This window comes from Limanda limanda, chromosome 5 (assembly GCF_963576545.1).
Source record: "Limanda limanda chromosome 5, fLimLim1.1, whole genome shotgun sequence".
Taxonomy (NCBI): Eukaryota; Metazoa; Chordata; class Actinopteri; order Pleuronectiformes; family Pleuronectidae; genus Limanda; species Limanda limanda.
The window spans coordinates 2,444,620-2,451,195 of record NC_083640.1 but is presented as its reverse complement, the minus strand read 5'-3'; the positions used below and the strand labels follow the sequence as shown (position 1 = coordinate 2,451,195).

The 6,576-nt window shown below is 41.5% G+C and overlaps 2 non-coding genes across 2 annotated transcripts; both read right to left on the bottom strand.

Moving 5' to 3' along the window:
* Positions 1–708: 708 nt before the first annotated feature.
* Positions 709–780, bottom strand: trnap-ugg (transfer RNA proline (anticodon UGG)). Its single transcript has one exon. It is a non-coding gene; the product is annotated as a tRNA-Pro (tRNA).
* A 1,525-nt stretch (positions 781–2,305) lies between these two features.
* Positions 2,306–2,377, bottom strand: trnap-agg (transfer RNA proline (anticodon AGG)). The gene has a single exon. It is a non-coding gene; the product is annotated as a tRNA-Pro (tRNA).
* Between the last annotated feature and the right edge of the window lie 4,199 nt (positions 2,378–6,576).

Here is a 6,576-nt window from a genome sequence, read left to right as displayed (position 1 = left end):
CTGTTTTGGGACCAGAATCATGAAGGATTTCCAGCCAGGGTTATCACAGTGTATGAGACTTGTTATTTCTTTATTGTAGGCTATTCTATGTCATATCCTTTGTTTTAAATAGCCCTCAATCATTCTAGATGAACCCGGGACTTCTCTCACCCAAAGTGAGAATCATAACCCTTGATTCAGGATGACAAGATGTATAGACAAGAAAAGAAAATGAGATCCAGGTGTAAATATTATTTTATGATGAGATAATCTCCTGCAGGTTATCACATTAGTTTTCTGATCTCACAGTGAATTCTAATGTAACCTCTGAATCACTGATGGTCACAAAGACATGTGGACGGATGATCCACTCATCTCACCTCTGTTTGGAAGTAGATCATATATATATAAATATATATATACTGTACACACACATATTTATTATGTCTGTATAACTTACTGCACTTCGATCTCCGTTGTTCATCGTTCTTTTACAGTTACAGAACTACTCTTACTTTATAATATTAGTAAACTGCACTGATGTTTAAATGTCCGAGGATATTCCACTGGTGTCCTCCATGTTGTCTGTCTTGTTTCTTGACTTCCTCTATGTTCCCTACTTTTACCTATAATTCATAAATAATAATAACCAATAAAGTTATTTTGAATTTGAGTTAATTTCTAGTGAATCAAAATAAGTATAAATCCCTATTTCCATCTAAAAAGAGAGGGCTCGTCCGGGATTTGAACCCGGGACCTCTCGCACCCAAAGCGAGAATCATACCCCTAGACCAACGAGCCATGATATCGGGGGAAATTATAACAATTTATAAACATACAAATATATATAATCGACAAGATACATGAAGAGAAAAGAGGAATCATCTTCCTCAGCTGCAGCTGGTGATTGATCTTCTTCACTTCTCTGAACCGGAGCTGAAACCGTCTGGAGACACTTTGGAATCCTGTCCTCTGAACTCATGTGTTTTCATTTGAAGACTTTATATGTTGAATAATATCTCATATCACAGTATCTCCATCATTTCTTTATTATACTGTTCGTGTAAATATAAAAAAACACAACAGCTGTTTTATTCTTAAGATCCAGATGTGTCTCCTCACGTGATCGTCTGATTTCTCCTGCCACATCTGTCCAGTGAACATCTGTAAACAACAACAAACACAATGAATTATACTCATCACCACAAATAAACACAAATATAGAAGTTATTTCAATCCTCTGACTCTGGAATGGACACAAAAAAGAAATGTCTCCACATTTATAAAGGTGTTAAACTGGTATCAACACTTCAGTTCCTCTTTGTTGAGACAATTAAAAGGACACAAAGAAGGAAACCAGATTAACAATAAAACGACTAGAAAGGTTGTGATGTTTCCTTGACCTTGTGTATTCCATATGGAGGAAGGAGGCTTAGTGGTTAGGAAAGGAGACAAACTGTGTCCTTCCTCTGTTTAAACATGGAGAGTAAAGATGGCGCCTCCCTCTGGACAGGCCTGTTCCAGCAGCAGGTTCCAGGTCTGTCTCCAGGTCTGCCTCCAGGTCTGTCCCCAGGTCTGTCTCCAGGTCTGTCCCCAGGTCTGTCCCCAGGTGGTCTGTCTCCAGGTCTGTTCCAGCAGCAGCTTCCAGGTCTGTCCCCAGGTCTGTCTCCAGGTCTGCCTCCAGGTCTGTCCCCAGGTCTGTCTCCAGGTGGTCTGTCTCCAGGTCTGTCCCCAGGTCTGTCTCCAGGTCTGTCTCCAGGTGGTCTGTCTCCAGGTGGTCTGTCTCCAGGTGGTCTGTCTCCAGGTCTGTCTCCAGGCCTGTTCCAGCAGCAGCTTACAGGTCTCTCTCCAGGTCTGTCCCCAGGTGGTCTGTCTCCAGGTCTGTCTCCAGGTCTGTCCCCAGGTGGTCTGTCTCCAGGTCTGTCTCCAGGCCTGTTCCAGCAGCAGCTTCCAAGTCTGCCTCCCGGTCAGTCTCCAGGTCTGTCCCCAGGTCTGTCTCCAGGTCTGTCTCCAGGTCTTTCTCCAGTAAATACAGGTTAAATTAACAAATTATTTGATTTAAGTCGTCCAATGAAAGATGAGACAATCACAGAATCATCTATTTCACATGTAAACGATTTATATGCTGACTCGATCCATATGGTGGAAGAACAACATCATATCTGAACAATGAACTGTCTCTATTTAGTCCTTTTGATAACTAATGTAAATTACAATGTGATTACAAAGAACAAGTTCAGATCGAGACTCAGAATTCATGAAGACGGTTCTTAGACATCCCATTTTTTTCCTATAGGATGAATCGTTCCTGAAGGATCCAAGACAAGGGCTCGTCCGGGATTTGAACCCGGGACCTCTCGCACCCTAAGCGAGAATCATACCCCTAGACCAACGAGCCATGAAATTATGGAAAATGATGACCAAAAACGTTTAAAACATAACAGTTATTATGATTCTTTGTTATAAGATCCATGTGAAATGCTTAGATCTGATCAGGAAATCCACTGCAGGAGATTCCAGGACGGAACCGATAAGAAACAAGACATTTCTCATGATCTCAAGGTCAATTCAATTCTGATCAAGTTATTCTTTTGAATCTCTGTTTTGGGACCAGAATAATGAAGGATTTAAACTTTAAATCCTTCATTAAATTTTAAAGCCAGGTTTCTCAGTGTATGCGACTTATATTTCTTTATTGTAGACTATTCTATGTCATATCCTTTGTTTTAAATAGCCCTCAATCATTCTAGATGAACCCTGGACTTCTCTCACCCAAAGTGAGAATCATAACCCTTGATTTAGGATGACAAGAAGTATGGACAAGAAAAGAAAATGAGATCCAGGTGTAAATATTATGTTGTGATGAAATAATCTCCTGCAGGTGATTCCATTACTTTTCTCATCTCACAGTGAAATAAATTCTAATGTTACCTCTGAATCACTGATGGTCACAGAGACACGTGGACGGATGATCCACTCATCTCACCTCTGTTTGGAAGTAGATCATATTTATATATATATATATATACTGTACACACACATATTTATTATGTCTGTATTACTTCATGCACTTTGAACACCGTTGTTCATCGTTCTTTTACAGTTACAGAAACGACTCTTACTTTATAATATTAGTAAACTGCACTGATGTTTAACTGTCCGAGGATATTCCACTGGTGTCCTCCATGTTGTCTGTCTTGTTTCTTGACTTGCTCTTTGTGCCCTACTTTTACCTATAATTCATAAATAGTAATAAACGATTAAGTTGTTTTGATTTTGCGTTGATTTCCAGTGAATCTAAATAAGTATAAATCCCTAATTCCATCTAAAAAGAGAGGGCTGTGTCCAGGTCTGTCTCCAGGTCTTTCTCTAGGTCTGTCTCCAGGTCTTTTTCTAGGTCTGTCTCCAGGTATTTCTCTAGGTCTTTCTCTAGGTCTGTCTCCAGGTCTTTCTCCAGGTCTTTATGTCTGTCTCCAGGTCTGTCTCCAGGTCTGTCTCCAGCTCTGTCTCCGGGTCTGTCTCCGGGTCTGTCTCCGGGTCTGTCCCCGGGTCTGTCCCCGGGTCTGTCTCCGGCTCTGTCTCCGGGTCTGTCTCCGGGTCTGTCTCCGGGTCTGTCTCCAGGTCTGTCTCCAGGTCTGTCTCCAGGTGTGTCTCCAGGTCTGTCTCCAGGTCTGTCTCCAGGTCTGTCTCCAAGTCTGTCTCCAAGTCTGTCTCCAGGTCTGTCTCCAGGTCTGTCTCCAGGTCTGTCCCCAGGTCTGTTTCCAGGTCTGTCTCCAGCAGCAGCTTCCAGGTCTGTCTCCAGCTCTGTCTCCAGCTCTGTTTCCAAGTCTGCCTCCAGGTCTGTCTCCAGCTCTGTCTCCAGCAGCAGCTTCCAGGTCTGTCTCCAGATCTGTCTCCAGCTCTGTCTCCAGCAGCAGCTTCCAGGTCTGTCTCCAGCTCTGTCTCCAGCTCTGTCTCCAGCTCTGTCTCCAGCTCTGTCTCCAGCTCTGTTTCCAAGTCTGCCTCCAGGTCTGTCTCCAGCTCTGTCTCCAGCTCTGCCTCCAGCTCTGTCTCCAGCTCTGTCTCCAGCTCTGTCTCCAGGTCTGTCTCCAGCTCTGTCTCCAGATCTGTCTCCAGATCTGTTTCCAGGTCTGTCTCCAGCTCTGTCTCCAGCTCTGTCTCCAGCTCTGTCTCCAGCTCTGTCTGATTTAGTTGGGTAGATGGTTGTTGTTTTGGAAAGAGGTCTCACTCTGCTCACATTGGAACTGAATTGTTTACCTGAAAGTTGTGTTTCCTTGTTTGGTTGTTGATCTCTGAATTCAATTTCTATGAAGTCAAGACAAATCTCATTAATGCTCCACAAGCAAAGTATTGTTCGAATTGCATTTCACTCTTTGTTTAGTTTGTAATATTTCTGCTTTTATATGATGTAATCCATGGTCACTTTTGGTGGAAATGTTTGAATTCAACTTTTTTAAAGGTCTGGTTTCTGTTTTGATTTAATAAAATCCACTAAATTCAACCTGAGGCCTTTAATGTAATTAATGAATCAATGTTTACTCAGATGAAAGAATTGAGTTAATGATTAAAAAAATATTTATTCAATTAAAAAACATGACATTGAGCCTCTCTGTTCTCATTCTGCAGGCTTATGACTCAAAATCTACCTTTTTTATTATTTTAAACCTGTTTTTATCATCATTGTTGCTATTAAAAATTTACACTGATATCATCACTGCTGTTGACGTTACATTATTGCTTGTATTTTATCATGTCTTCCCCCATTGCTGCTACACTGTGTTAAATTATATTGTAAAAAAAACAATGTTTGTCATTTTATCACCAATTAAAGTGTGTTGTTATTACTCAGAGTTTATTAGATGTTATGAAATCTGGCCTCCTCTACCTGCAGCTGATTCTTTCCAGCTCAGTGGCTCCCTCGATTGGGAGGAGTCAGTATTGCAGTAAAGTAAAACCCTCTTGTTTTCCTCACATACTGTAAATGTCCTATTTCCATATATTTTTGTCATGTCATTAAATATCAGCTGTTCATAAAAGGACAGTTTGCTGCTTCGCTCCACAACCTGTGACCTGCAGGTTCTAGAGGAGTCAGACTAATGTTGAATGTGTTAAATTGCACACTTTATGACTCCATTCTAATCCATCATTATTACGTTAAGCTACAGAGGCAATGACGTGTAGCAGTTATTTATCTTGACCGGGTGATTGACTGCTGTGTGGACGCCTGCTTTTTAATTGGTTAACCCCCCCTTCACCACCACCACCACCACCACTACCACCAGCACCACCTTTCCTGTTGGCGGCTGCATGGATTTTAATTGGGTGCCTTTGTGTTTCACCTCGCTTCCCTCCCTGCACATAAATCCCCTCACCTGACGGGCTGACTGGTGTGGAGGTTAATTCAGTCTCAGCTCAGTCGACCCTGCTGAATTAATTCACCGTGCAGCATATGAGCCGCCATGAAAAAAAAAAAGAGCTACAGTAAATATGTTTTAGTGGCTTGATACTCGGATATTACAGCTAAATTACAAGCCCGGTGGGAAGGGCACAGTAATGCCACTGGCAATAATATCTGCAATAATCTGCTGCTGTATACACGGAGGCACTGGCATGTTTAAGAGTGAAGTAAATGAAACCAAACAATATTCAGTTACAAGCAGTTTCATATTGTTTGTTTGAAGGGAAACTGTTAAATGTGACTGTTAAACTGAAATGTGATTCAGCTCCATGTGTTATGGGACTGGTGAGAGATTCACTGGTATCTCTGTTAAAGGACCAGTGTGTACAATTCAGTGGGGATCTATTGGCAGGCAATTAAATATAGAGTTCATAATTGTGTGTGTTCTTTTGTGTACAATCACCTGACAATAAGAATTGGTATGTTTTCTTAAGCTTAGAACAAACCATTCATATCTGTACAGTTAGAGTTACTTTGGAATGGAATTACTTTTCTCCATATAGGCCTGTTCTTGATGTTTTAGTTGACATTGAGCTCATTTAAAGTATATTTGTGTTTTATCATTTTGCTTCCCATCACACTCAAAACCTTCATTAAGCTTCTATTGTTCCATCTCTGCAATCAAGAGTTGATTTCCCACTCCAGCCAAGGAGGTTATGTCTTGGCCGTTGTTTGTTAGCTGGTTAGTTTTCCATAAATTAATGTGTTTGATCGTTTCTCTGATTCTCCGTCTCCACAGTGGATCCAAAATCAAAGTGCTCCTCACTGTCAAATCCTTCCTTATCCCGGTGAGGCCTCCTGGTCCTTCACCGACATGCTCCACCTCCCCACTCCTCCGAGGCCGACCTCCTGTCACCTCCTCTCAGGACCAATAGCTGCTCCCTCTCTCTGGGACCTCAAACATCTCACCTGCTGCACCGACCCTCACACCTTCAGAACTTGACTCAGACCCACCTCTTCAGAACTGTTTGGAATAAGATAATCAGTTGTTAGCGTCACTCTGGAGAAATGTTCCATGTTATATATATTAATAATTTATGTCCAGAGTCATTTTTTTCCAATTTTTTCTATTTCTAACCCTAACCCTTGACCTATAAGTGGTTAAAGCACCATATTAATAAAATGTAATATTCTTATTA